This window comes from Hemitrygon akajei, chromosome 32 (assembly GCF_048418815.1).
Source record: "Hemitrygon akajei chromosome 32, sHemAka1.3, whole genome shotgun sequence".
Lineage (NCBI taxonomy): Eukaryota > Metazoa > Chordata > Chondrichthyes > Myliobatiformes > Dasyatidae > Hemitrygon > Hemitrygon akajei.
In genome coordinates, this window is record NC_133155.1 from 1,530,424 (window position 1) to 1,543,817 (window position 13,394).

At 41.2% G+C, this 13,394-nt stretch overlaps 1 protein-coding gene across 8 annotated transcripts in view; it reads left to right on the plus strand.

The window, feature by feature from the left end:
• The window catches only part of LOC140719621 (phosphatase and actin regulator 4-like), a 290,097-nt gene that overhangs the window by 82,808 nt on the left and 193,895 nt on the right, over nt 1-13,394 (plus strand). The window contains exon 2 of one of the 8 annotated variants that reach the window (XM_073034346.1): nt 9,883-9,999. The exons of the other annotated variants lie outside the window; for them this stretch is intronic. The gene's annotated coding sequence lies outside the window, so the exon portion shown is untranslated. The remainder of the gene's footprint in view (nt 1-9,882; nt 10,000-13,394) is intronic. 8 annotated transcript variants of the gene reach the window in all.

A 13,394-nucleotide genomic window follows, 5' to 3' on the forward strand; every position in this document is an offset into this window, starting at 1 on the left:
AATACGTTTGGCACCAGCTTGGCTGCAGGAGCTGCTGGAAGGATGTTCAATGACGTCTAGCTGATTTAGGGGCTCCACTGCGGATTTGCTTTCTGGGTTTACTCCCGTAGCCTTCGCCTCTCCCGAGGCTGCCCACAAGGTAGTGGGGCTACTTAGCCATAGCTGGGGATCTGGTTCACGAGCACCAGGGTGTGTCCATACACTGGTGGGCCTGTGTGTTACTTGTGCAACGGCCAGACCTCCTTCCCTGTAGTCCAGCCTGAGTCCAAAAGGGGTTCAGTTTCTGTGTCGCCAGCAAGGAGGCACTAAATGAGGCTAGCTATTGGAGAGGCTATGTGCTGACAGAGAGAGATTTGCACATTCAGTCCTCCATTTCGCCAGACTGCTAGCCCGCAGTGGAAGCTGTAAGTAAGAGTGACAAGCACTACCCACTACACTACCGCACTGGAGGCATCACAACAACCATTTTGACACCACAAAGCCATTGTCAATACTCTTCAGAGATTGTTTGTCTGGCGTCAGTGGTTGCATAAGCAGGACTTGAGATGTGCATCAGCTGCTCATACGACCATCTGCCACCTGCTACCATGGCTTCACGTGACTCTGACCGGGTTGGGTGGGGGGGGAGCGGCTAAGCAGGTGCTACATCTTGCCCAGGGGTGACCTGCAGGCTAGTGGTGGGAAAGAGTGCCTTGCATGTCCTTTGGTAGAGACATACCTCTACTCTGCCAACCATAATGAAATATATACATTTAAAATATGAAAAAGGGATACTTAAAGCAAAGCCAACTCCAAGAAGATGACATTCAATAAATCTACATCTAGAGAATAGGTAGAAAAGAATTTGTTAGAAAATAGTGTGTCAGAGAATGAATAGGATATAAGAAGCAACTTGAGTACTTAAAGGGCAATAGACTATGTCCATGGAATTATGTAACACTCGGTTTTAACTTGGTAGATAGAGATAATAGTGGGATGCCTAATGAAGCAAAGAATATTTTGGAGTAGCCTAACAATGAACGATCGGTATAGTTTTCAAATTAGCCAGCCATTAAAGGTTGCACCACTGGTTAGATAGGACATAGAAGTGAATTTAAGAGATGAACAAACTGGGTCTTTTTCTCTTGGAAAAGCAGCTGAGGTCCTTGTAGGTAATGAGATTGGATTTGGATTGAATGGTTTCACTGTTGGAAAGTGCTTAGTAAGAGGTCATCAATTTTTTATATATATTGATTATTTATAAGATGATCAATAAATAAAAAAAATACATTGTAAAGAAGCTCTTTACCCAAAGTATGCAGAATGTGGAACTTATTACCAAAATTTCTGGTCGGAGCTAATAATATAGATTAATTGATATGGGAGGTTCAACAAGCACATTGAAAAGAGGGTAACACTGATTCATTAATGGGAGGAGAGCAATGAGAGGTGGCTTCAGTAGAGTGTAAATGCCTTTGTGAACTGATATCCTGTTTGTATGCCTGTGTATCTTGCGTATGATGCCATGAGATTACTGTAGCAATGACTGTTCCGAGTGGGCAGTGCGAAACCATTCTTTGTTATTTGATATCTTGTTATGGGAGGGGGTGGGGCATAGTTATTGGCTTGTAAGTTGTTGCACAACCTGGTTTTACAATGTAATGCCTTGCTATGAAAGTAATATATTTAAGTGGGTCAGAGAAAATTCTTTTTCTGGCCTGGGAATAGCTGGGCTGATAATGACTGGAACTAGCAAGGAGAGATGAGCTTTTATTGACAAGGAAGATTGCTCCAGTCAGTCTGGGATTTTTGGGCATTAGAGACTACTCGAAAGATGACCAAGACTCAGGAACTTGTTAGCTGGAGATGGAATTTGTATGTTCATTTTAGAAATGGAGATGCGCGCAACAGTATAAACAGAACAAAATCTTCTAGTACTGAGAGCAGCCATCAATGGAGATACTGAACCAGTGAGTGGAGAATTGGCTGTGAAGGATAGAGAAAGTTTGACGTGGAATGTAAGTTGTGAGAGGCAAGGTGGTAAACGGGAAAGCAGCAAGTATGTCCAGTTCTGTTACAGCAGATCAGATGGCTTCAGGCCCAATGATCAGGTGTATTTTCTTATTAAGACTAGAAGACACAGGAGTAGAATTAGACCATTTGGCCCATCAAGTCTGCTCTGCCATTCAATAATTGTGATTTATCATCCCGCTCTTCTCCATTTTCCTGCCTTCTCTCTGTATTCTTTGATATTTTTACTAATAAAGAACCTATCAACTTCACTTTAAATATTGAAAAGTTTGGATGTTTTGTAGATAAATGAGATAGATATATATATATGAAATAAGATTGGCGAGGACCTGCATGTATTTTACATTTTTGCATCGTGGTGTCATAAACAATTCTGATAAGTTCCACCTAGCAGATCAGATTGAGCTCTTGAAGCAGAAGAGTTAAGTTCACCCAAATTCAGTGGAGCACATTTTCAGTAAAGTCCAACATTTTAATCTAGGTCGTTTTTTAATGCAAAAGTGTGAAGGTGTTTCATAAACAGCTTGACCTGGACAACAGTAGATTGTTTGTAGAAAACGTACCACATCAAGTTGTCAGGCCTAACTAAGAATCCAATTATAAAATATCCCCATTGCTTTAATTAATTTTTTTGTGACAATTCTCCTTGAATTGATTATAATTTAGGCAATAAAAATCTAGCCAGTGCTTCCAATGATCTGTTTCTGCATCAAGACGCAGTTATCAGTGACGGTATCTGTTTCACAGCAAGTCAAAACTGGCAATTTATGGAACCTTTCAAATTAACAAAGCAGAATCGAGTTGAGATTTTTTTTTCATGCACAGAATTGTTCTAATCTGAAATTCATGCTTGTAAAGATGGTGATATGTTTTGTAGCATCTTGTAAAAGATTATTTGGTATTTTTTGTAAAGGAAATCACTGGATTATTAGGAAGGCTGCAGACTAGGAGTAATTTTATTACTGTTTTAAAAAAAAGACATGATAATGGTGGACTAGAAGACCTTGCATGCAGAATGAATGTGATTTTTGGAACAGTGTTCTCAAGCATCTTGTTGAAGAGGTTTGTTGATAGGATCTCTGTGCCCTCAGTCTTGTGTCATGTTTGCTGATGATGTCAAAGTATTAATTACTGACTAATCAAGGGTCAGTGTAAACTTTGATTAGTAATAATTATTTGTGTAAGTAGTGAACCAACCTGCGCTTCATTGTTAATTTTTTAGGAAATGCACTGATGCAGAAGTGCCAGAACAGGTGCCAATGTTCTCATCTCCAACCAGTGGATGGTTTTTGTATATTCACTAGTATGTTCCTCTTCTCTATCAGTATTGCAGCTTTGATCCATAGTATAGCAGTTAGTACTGGTTGGGGCGTTCTGGAGTTTGGAGTTCAATTCTGACGCCATGTGTAAGGAGTTGTATGCTATCCCTGTGAACCATATGAGTTTTCTGTGGCTGCTTCCACAGCCTAAAGGCATACTGGTTAATAGGTTACTTGGTCATTTTAAATTGTTCTGTGATTAGGCTAGTGTTAATTAGTTAGGTTGCTGGGTGGTATGGCTCGTTGGGCGGAAAGGGCTTGTTCCGTGCTGTATCTCTAAGTAAAATGAATAATCAATTAAATGTTAGGAAAAAGTATATTGTTTTCAGGTAGTTTTGCTTTACACTGTCAATCTAAAGATAACTGATTAGATTCTCTAAGCTTTGTGTTTTATGTATGCTTTTAACATTTGGTGAAAGGAGTTAACCGTATATTTGATGTGATTGATGGGAACTGAGTGTAAATTGGTTCTGTACCAGAAAAATGTGCTCTGAGTGCCTAAAGCATGCTGATTAGTGGATGGTCGCAGGGTCTTCAGCTTGAAAACAAAACTACATTTGTCCTCTCTGATGGGTTAAAATATCCCACAGAACTGCTTTCAAGAGAAAGGTAGGGGAAATCCATATTAATCCTTTGACCAACTTTATAAGAACAAGTTATGTTGTTAACTTTATTCTGCTCTGTGTGCAGATTGGTTTTGCTTGACCTGTTAGAAAGGTGCCATATGCTACGTATGCCACAGCCTACTTTGGAGCATCCTGAATTTATGAAAGATGCAATTTATTCAAAATTAAAAGGAGAATTTATTTTGCATACAAGCATCTAATCTGGAGTACCCTGCCTAAATGGGGAGAGACTTGGTAATAAGGATTGGAAGGATTATGGATCAAAAAGGTGGGATCAAGTTTATAGCATGGGGGGGGAGGGTCATCATCATAGCTTGTCACAGCAGCCAGCCAGCCACTTCTGTCCTGACGAAGGGTTTTGGCCCGAAACGTCGACTGTACGTCTTCCTATAGATGCTGCCTGGCCTGCTGCATTCCAGCAACATTTTGTGTGTGTTGCTTGAATTTCCAGCATTTGCAGATTTCCTCGTGTTTGCCACTCTAGTGTTGTTTGGTTGAGCAGGTCAGTCAGCTAAACCAGGTGACAGTGGGCAGTTGTGCAGAACATGTTTAATGTTCTGCACCCTTTCGCCACACTCGCAGGATTCGCTGGTCATTAAACCCCACTTCACCATATTGTCTCCCATCCTATTAAATCCCACTCTCGCTCTGTTGAGAGTGCACCACTTCCGTCTGTTAAGCAGTGCCCTGTCTGGCAACATTTCTGTGGGGTCTTGCACTGTATTGTTCGGTGGGGTTCTGGCTTCTGTTTGTTGCCAGAGGTCAATCCTGTATGTTTGGGGGGATGTTCCATGCGGTAGTTCCTCCACTGTAACTAAGCTTTTCCTCAATTTTAGGTGGTTGGAAACTGGCACATGATGGTGTAGTGGGTGCTGTGGATCCGAGTTCTGTTTACCTCTTTCAATTTTTGTTGTAGTGTGTTGTTGGATCTCTGGGGGAGCAATGCCTGCAAGTCTGTAAATAATGTTAGTGGGTGTGGGGTGCAGTGTGCCCGTGATTATTCGGCAGGCTTCGTTAAGCAACAGTTCTATTTTCTTCACATGGGCTGATCTGCCCCACACAGGTGCACGGTATTCTGTAGCTGCATAGCAGAGTGCTAGGGCAGTTAATCTAAGTGTGTGAGCATTATTAGCTCCCCATTTCGTGCCTGCTAATTTTTTCAAGAGAGAATTGCGAGAGCCAACTTTCCCTCAGAGTTTTTGGATGTGGGTGGCAAATGTGAGCATCCTATCCAGTGTCACACCAGGTAAATTGGAGTCGGGTGGTGTTTGAGCTCCTTCCCACACCAGAAGATCTTGAGTTTCCGAGCTGCTTCTTGATTCCTCAGGTGGAATGCACACACTTGAGTTTTTGATGGATTTGGGTTCAGAGATCATATTTCATAATACTGGTTCATTGCTTCGAAGACTGCTGTAAGTCGTACTTCAACTTGGAAGGAGTTAGTTTGTGTTGCTATGTATAGGTCGTCTGCATAGATAAACCTGCGTGTGGTAGGAAAGGCTGGTTGGTCATTGGTTTAAACATTAAATAGTAGAGGTGCCAGGATTGATCCCTCTGGTAGTCCGTTCTTTTGTGGGGGGGGGGGTTAAAATGGCAGTATGTGGGATTAGTTACAGTGAGACCTGGTGTGATGCTATGAAAATTTAATTGTTTTATTCTGCTGTGGGGAAGGACATGGTCACATCCTGGATAAATCGTGTAATTATTGTTATGTTTGGAATACTGATCTCAAAGCAAAGTTTAAATCCCAGCCTGACAGCTTCTGACTGAATTGCTGTAAATGCCCATTTGATTCATTAATGTTCATCATTCTCTTATCTAGTCTGGTCTATGTGTGATTTTTCAATTTGGTTTACTATGATTCTTTCGTATTTCTTTGTTCTACTGTGAATGCCTGCAAGAAAATGAATCTCAGGGTAGTATATAGTGACATATTTGAACCTTGATAATAAATTTAATTTGAAGTTGGTCTTAACTGCCATCAACACATGGGCAGAGAGGGAATGGATGTCCTTACCAATGTCGAAACACATCAACTCCAGTTTTGACTCTTTCTACTCTGAACAAACTAAATGCTCAATTCCCAGCAAAGCATTCCGATATTTATTAGCGTTAATTATTCCTCCAAGATAAATGCCATAGGGCAGTCAATTCCACTTAGAGGTTTCAATAGGTACCTTTAATGTCAGAGAAACTTATACAATATACATCCTGAAATTCTTTTATATCTTGGACTATTTGGAAGAATAGTATGTAGTCATCTCCCACAACAATTAATGGGGAGCAGGTTGACTTGTTAGATATTTTCAGTCGTGGTCCTACATTGTTATACCTTTATATGTACCTGTGTTCCCAATGCAGCAAAGCACTGCAGTGCTTTTCCCAGCATTTTCAAAGAGATTTGATGTCAGGATACAAGGGTTTAATAGAACAGATAGCTAAACGTTTAAAGGAGCAGTTTCAAGTGATTTAAAAAAAATGTTGGAGTTGTTGAGAGGCTTTTTACAGCATGGAAGGAAGCCATCCTGTACATAGTCTATGCTGGCTCTGAAGCATTCCCATCATTTCCTTTACTCTGCAATCCTGTTCTCTCTCATATCCAATCAAATCATCCACATTTTCCATCGCCCAACAACAGTATTGTCAGTGTACAGTGACCAAATTCCAAAGTGGCGTGTCTTGATACGGGAGGAAATGAGGGCACCTGTAAGAAATCCGTGCAGTCACAAGGAGAGTGTGACACTGATTAGCTTCAGAGATTGGGACAGAGGCAGCTGAAGACTTGAGTTCATGTTGTGGATTAAAATTGGGAATGTGTATTAATTTGAATTAAAAGTACCCAGAGGAGAAGAGGAATTTGCAGCAATTAAGAAGGGTCTCAGATTTGTGAGAATTTTATGAAGAAAGTTGAGGATTTGTAGACTATGAGCCTGTGAGACCAGTGAGCAAAACAGTGTGAGTTAGGATTCAGACACAAGAATTTTGAATAGCCTCAAATTTGTGCAGTAAAAGTGTGGTTGGTGGTTGTGAGTGAGCCCTTGTGCTGGCTGCTGTTCTAGAACGGCCCAGCTTATCATCTGATTTATGAACCTGGTTTTTGGGAGCAGCTGATCTAATTACTCTCAGCACCTGAGATTGTGATAATTGCTGAGGCAGTTGGCGAGAATTGAAAGATCTTTTCACTTTTAAAACTAACATTTTAGACCTGTCCTACTTTTTGGCGATGTGCAGCCTCCTGCAGTGGTCCAGTGTGCACGGTGTAATATCACATCTACTGGAATAGTTCCAGATATTCTTCCCAGATCTCTACAATGTCAAGCTGCTTTTACAGTGTGCTGGCACTAAAGCTATTACTACTGCCTTCAGCAAATATATCTACTAGCATGCACAAGTATTTGTGAACAGTTTTCAAGAACAGGAGATCAGAGCAACTGTGGTACTGCAGTTGAATAGCTGATGTCCTTGAGCCAATTAACAGTCTGTAAAGTTGGTCATTTTAAATAGTATATGCAGAAGGCTTGCTCTTAAATTTTCCCCAAGTTGTGCTGAGAACAGTATTCTTGCATACTCAGTGATTGTAGGGGGCTGCTTTAGGAATGTGAGCTGGAGGTATTGTGACTTCCAAGGTCTTTGCATGGAAGTCAAGAGAAGTCTGAGGACTTCATTCTCATGTATGTGAGCCTTTCCATCGGTACAGCAGAGCTGTGAAAGAGTTTTCTGGGTCAACAAGTTTTAAGGATGAACTTGGCAAGTCGAAGTTCTGTTTTGCATCTCACTGGGATGTTTATAGTTCCCAGATTAATGAGAAAACAAATGTGACTTCACTTAACATTCCCTTCACCCAAGTATTGTTCACCAAAGTTATGTTTCACTGGAGCATCTCATGGAGGTAACAGTTTTGAATAATACTGGAAAAAATAGTAGCAATTGTAAGCTGTTTTTTTTATAATCTTGGAGAAATCTGTTGCCATGACTTTTTGGAGCATGTGATTGCTTAACTTGAGTGGTCTAAAAGGATCTTGTGAACATGTGGATTTTAACTTTCTAATTGTTGACTGGGACTCCCATACTGTAAAAGGATTAGAAGGGATAGAGCTTGTCAAATGTGTTCAGGAAAGTTTCCTTAATCAGTACGAGAGACTAGCAGTATACTGGAAGTTTGAAAGTGTCAGGAGGCAATGAATTCCAGAAGTGTGTGAAGTTGTCATTACAGGGAGAAGGTGCTTGGGAAATTAAGGTCGGTAGGTAGATAAGCCACCTGGACCAGATGGTGTACATCCCAGAGTTCTGAAAGAGATGGCTGAAGAAATTGTGGAGGCATTAGCAATGATCTATCAAGAATCAATTGATTCTGGCATGGTTCCAGAGTACTGGAAAATTAGAAATGCCACTGATATAATAAACCTGATTCTGATCCTACTCTTCAAGAAGGGAGGGAGGCAGAAGAAAGGAAATTATAGGTCAGTTAGTCTGACCTCAGCGGTTGGAAAGCTGTTGGAGTCAATTGTTAATGATGTGGTTTTTGGGTACTTGGAGGCACATGATAAAATGTACTGCAGACAGTATAGTTTTCTTGAGGGAAAATTCTTGCCTGTCAAATCTTTTTGAATTCTTTGAAGAAATAGCAAGCAGGTTAGACAAAGGGGAATTGGTGGACGCTGTGTACTTGGATTTTCAGAAGGTCTTTGACAAGGTGCCACACATGAAGCTGCTTAAGTTAAGAGCCCATGGTATTACAGAAAAGATTCTAGCATAGATGGATCATCGACTGATTGGTAGGAGGCAAAAAGTGGGAATAAAAGGAACCTTTTCTGGTTGGTTGACAGTGACCAGTGGTGCTTCACAGGGTCTGAGTTGGGATGACTTTTTGGATTATATGTCAGTAATTTGGATGATGCAATTGATGGCATTGTGGCCAAGTTTGCAGATGATGGGTGAATAGGTGGAGGGTTAGGTAGTTTTGAGGAAGTAGAGAGACTCTAGAAGGATTTATATATATTGGGCCTCACCAATATATAGGTGGCCACACCGGGAGCACCAGATAAGGTAAATGACTTCAACAGACTCAGAGGTGAAGTGTTGTCTCTCCAGGGAGGGCTATCTGGATAAGCTGGCTCCAGAGACAGAGACGTCAAGAAAGGGGAGGGAGGTGTCGGGAATGGATCAGGTAAATTTGAGGGCAGGGAGGAAATTGGAGGCAAAGTTGATGAAGTGGACATGCTCCTCATGGGTGGAGGAAGCAGCACCAATGCAGTCATTGATGTAGCATTGGAAAATTGGTTGAAGGACACCAGTTTAGGCTTGGAACATAGACTGTTCCACATAGTTGTCAAAAAGGCAGGCATAGCTGGGTCCCATGCAAGTGCCCATGGCTACACCTTTTGATTGATGGAAGTGGGAGGAACCAAAGGAGAAATTATTAAGAGTGAGGCCAAGTTCCACTAGACAGGAGAGTGGTGGTGGAGGGGAATTGTTGGGCCTGGTGTCCAGAAAGAAACAGAGTTTTGAGGCCTTCCTGATCGGGATGGAGATGTATAGGGATTGGACATTCATTGTGAAAATAAGATGCTCAGGGCTGGGGAACATGAAATCATTGAAAAGAAGAGTATGTGAAGTGTCATGGATGTAAGTAGGAAGGGACTGAACTAGGGGTACTGTGATCAATCTCCTTGGAGTAAACAGTATTCACTGGAAATGCAACAGAGGTGTTTAATATTTTGAGGGGGGGTTGATAATTAGGGTGAAATTGTTCCCATGGGTCAAGAAATAACCAGAAGACAAACTTTATGGTAAATTGATAAAATGCCAGAGTCAAAATGAGAAGAGATTATGTGGATGCTGGAAATCTAGCTTAACACATACAAAATGCTAGATGAATTCAGCAGGTCAGACAACATCTATGAAAAGAAATGGAGTTGATGTTTCAGGTTGGAAGCCCTTCACTAGGACTGGAAAACGAGGGGGAAGAAACCAGAATAAGGAAGTCGGGGAGGAGAAGGAATTAAAGCTGGAAGGTGTTACGAGGAAGCAGGTTCATGGGTTTGGTAAGTGAGACAGAGGACACTGATTACAAATAAGCATATGAGTTACTTATTTACAGACAAATAGTAAAGCATTCAACCAGACATCTAAGCCACTCTAAGTTACGCAAGCTACAATACGAAGCATTCAGTAACACTTCAAGCTCAGTAGGTACTTCATTAAGTCTCCCCACGTTACACATCTACAAAATTTAACATTCAACAGATACTTAGCTAAGAGTGCGTGTGGGCTCTCCTTTGTCTACAGCAGACTTTCCTAATGGTCCTTCAGCATTGGTTGTGACCATGAATGCTCTGAGGTACCTGAAACCGGACACCAGGGCAAATGCACACAAGGCAGCCAATGGGAAAGAGCTGCTGCATCTTTCAAACGGTCCAGTTGATGACCAGCAGGGGAGAAGAGGCTTTTGACTGACAAATAAACTAACCCTTCGCATTACAGAATGTGATAGTTGAAGCCAGATGATGGAGAAGGTGGCTTGGTGGGGGAGGGGAGGGTTGAAGTGAGAAGCTGGGAAGGGATAGGTAGAAAAGATAAAGGGCTGGAGAAGGAATCTGATAGAGGAGAGAAGGGGCATGAGAGGGCAGTGAAATATTTTTACATAGTAATGATTTGAAATGCATCGCTTCAAAAGTAAAGTATTCAATATCAATATTTAAACTGGATTGGATAAATGGAAAATCAATGAATTGCTAAATGGATAAATCTTTCAGAGCTGCGCCAGAAAATACAGTCTTTGAAGCTGCTTACTGTGCCGTGTCATTCTGTGGTTCACATACCCTGTACTGAGGTCCAAGGTGCAGAAGCAGTAGGACATATACCTGTTCTAGCCTACATTGTGTAACTTGTACACTGGAAGAATCCAAATCTACATGACTAGCTACAACAGTATACACTATGGACGCCTAGTTGACCCATTGTTTTAATTTGGACATTCTGAAAAAAAATATAGCTGTCCTATTTATTAGGGTTTTTAAATTGATGCTATTTCACAAATAAGCTTTTTTATATTAAAATATATACAGAAAGAATAAACTAAGCAAAACTTTACATTATTAGTGTCATTAGTGTCACTTGGTCAAAACATTTTATATTTACATAGCTTCATTGCCATTCACGTGGCCCCATTTCATTGTGGGGTTTCCCCACTGGTAGCGAATTTTGCTGACTTTCACTTTCCAGGCTACATGAGTACATGCTGAGGGATGCACTAAAGTTGATTGAAAGCAATGCAAAGGTTCATGCAGAGGCACCTGTTGAATTGTTATTTACATGTTATTTTTCCTTTTGCATTGGTTTATTGTTGTCACATGTTCCAACATAGAGTGAAAAACTTGTCTTGCATTGAGCAACAACAGGAAATTTCTTGATGCTTGCTTGTATGTATAATTAGTAGTTTGTCTATAAATATTAAGTTGATTTTCAGTAATTTAAGGTTCTGCACTTCTACAATTTCTTTGTAAGCTTGCAATTTTATGAAGTCTGTCAGCAGGGAAAACTCCCTTATCTATCCTGTTTAAACTAGTTACCAATGTAAAGAGAGAGCACAAGGACACTTGCAGTTTCAAGCTGACATTATCCTGTACTCTGGACATCTAATAAAGCAGCTGTATCTATAAGATCTGCACCTCATTCTTGACTTTCAAAAAAACATTTGAACAGGATTATCTCCAGATCCAACAGACCCCAATCTAGGGATATTGATGGCCATTGATGGATGAATTGAGCTAAACCTGCTCCCTGTTGCTCTTTCACGTTTAGGCTGCTCCTTGTGCTTCTTCGACTTAGTTGTGGTTCGATTGACCTAGTGTTTTGAGTATTAGCCTTCAGCAACTTTTCTGATCAGAACAAATTTACAGAATTTTCCTTCCCTCTTCTCCATAGCTGAAAGGCCAGGCGGAATATAATGGGGCATGAGCCTTGTTGCAATCCATACACACGAGAAATTCTGCAGATACTGGAAATCCAGAGTAACACACACACAATGCTGGAGGTACTCAGCATCTATGGAAATGAATGTAGAGTCAGCGTTTTGGGCCATAAGACATAGGAGCAGAATTAAGCCATTCAGCCTATTGATTCTGCTACGCCATTCCATCATGGCTGATCCCAGATCCCCCTCAATCTTGTACACCTGCCTGCTTGCCATATCCTTTGATGCCCTGACTGATCAGGAATCTATCAACTTCTGCCTTAAATGTACCCATGGACTCGGCCTGTACCTCAGTCTGTGGCAGAGCATTCTGCAGATTCACTACTCTGGCTCAAAATAAATTACTCCTTACCTCCATTCTAAAAGGTCGCCCCTCAATTTTGAGGCTGTACCCTCTAGTTCTGGTTACCCCCACCATAGGAAACATTCTTTCCATGTCCACCCTATCTAGTCCTTTCAACATTCTGTAGGTTCAATGAGATTCCCCTGCATTCTTCTAAATTCCAAGGAGTACAGGACCAAAGCTGCCAAATGCTTCTTGTATATTAACCCCATTCACCCCCAGAATCATCCTCGTGAGCCTTCTCTGGACTCTCTCAATTTATAACCCATCCTTTCTGAGATATGGGGCCCAGCGCTGTTGACAACACACCAAGTGCAGCCTGACTGGTGTCTTATAAAGCCTCAGCATTCCTTGCTTTTATATTCTATTCCCTTTGAAATAAAGGCCAACATTGCATTTGCTGCCTTACCACCAACTCAACCTGTAAATTAGCCTTCTGGGAGCCTTGCACGAGGACTCCCAAGTCCCTCTGCACCTCTGATGTTTGAACCTTCTCCCCATTTAGATAATAGTCCGCATTATTGTTCCTTTTACCAAAATGCATTTGCACATTCTTCCAGTTTGTCTTAAGTGCTGATGCAATCGCATTGCTTCCTCAGCACTAACTATACCTTGACCTGTCTTTGTATCATCTGCAAACTTTGCCACAAAACCATTGATTCCATTACCTAAATCATTGACAAACAATGTGAAAAGCATCGGTCCCAATACTGACCCCTGAGCAACACCACTAGTCACTGGCAGCCAACCAGAAAAGGCCCCCTTTATTCCCACTCACTGCCTCCTGGCTGTCAACAATTTCTCTATCTGTGCTGGTATCTTTTCTATAAAGTCGTAGGATTTTATCTTGTTAAACAACCTCGTGTTTGACATCTTATCATGCCTTCTGAAAATTCAAGTTAATGACATCCACTGCCTCTCCTTTGTCCTCCCTGCTTGTTACTTCCTTGAAAAACTCTAACAAATTTGTCAGACAAGATTTCCCTTTACAGAAACCATGCTAACTTTGACTTATTTTATCATTCGTGCCCAAGTATCCCGAAACCTCATCCTTAATAGACTCCCAACACTTTCTCAACCACTGAGGTTAGGCTAACGGGCCTATGGAGATGGAGAACAGG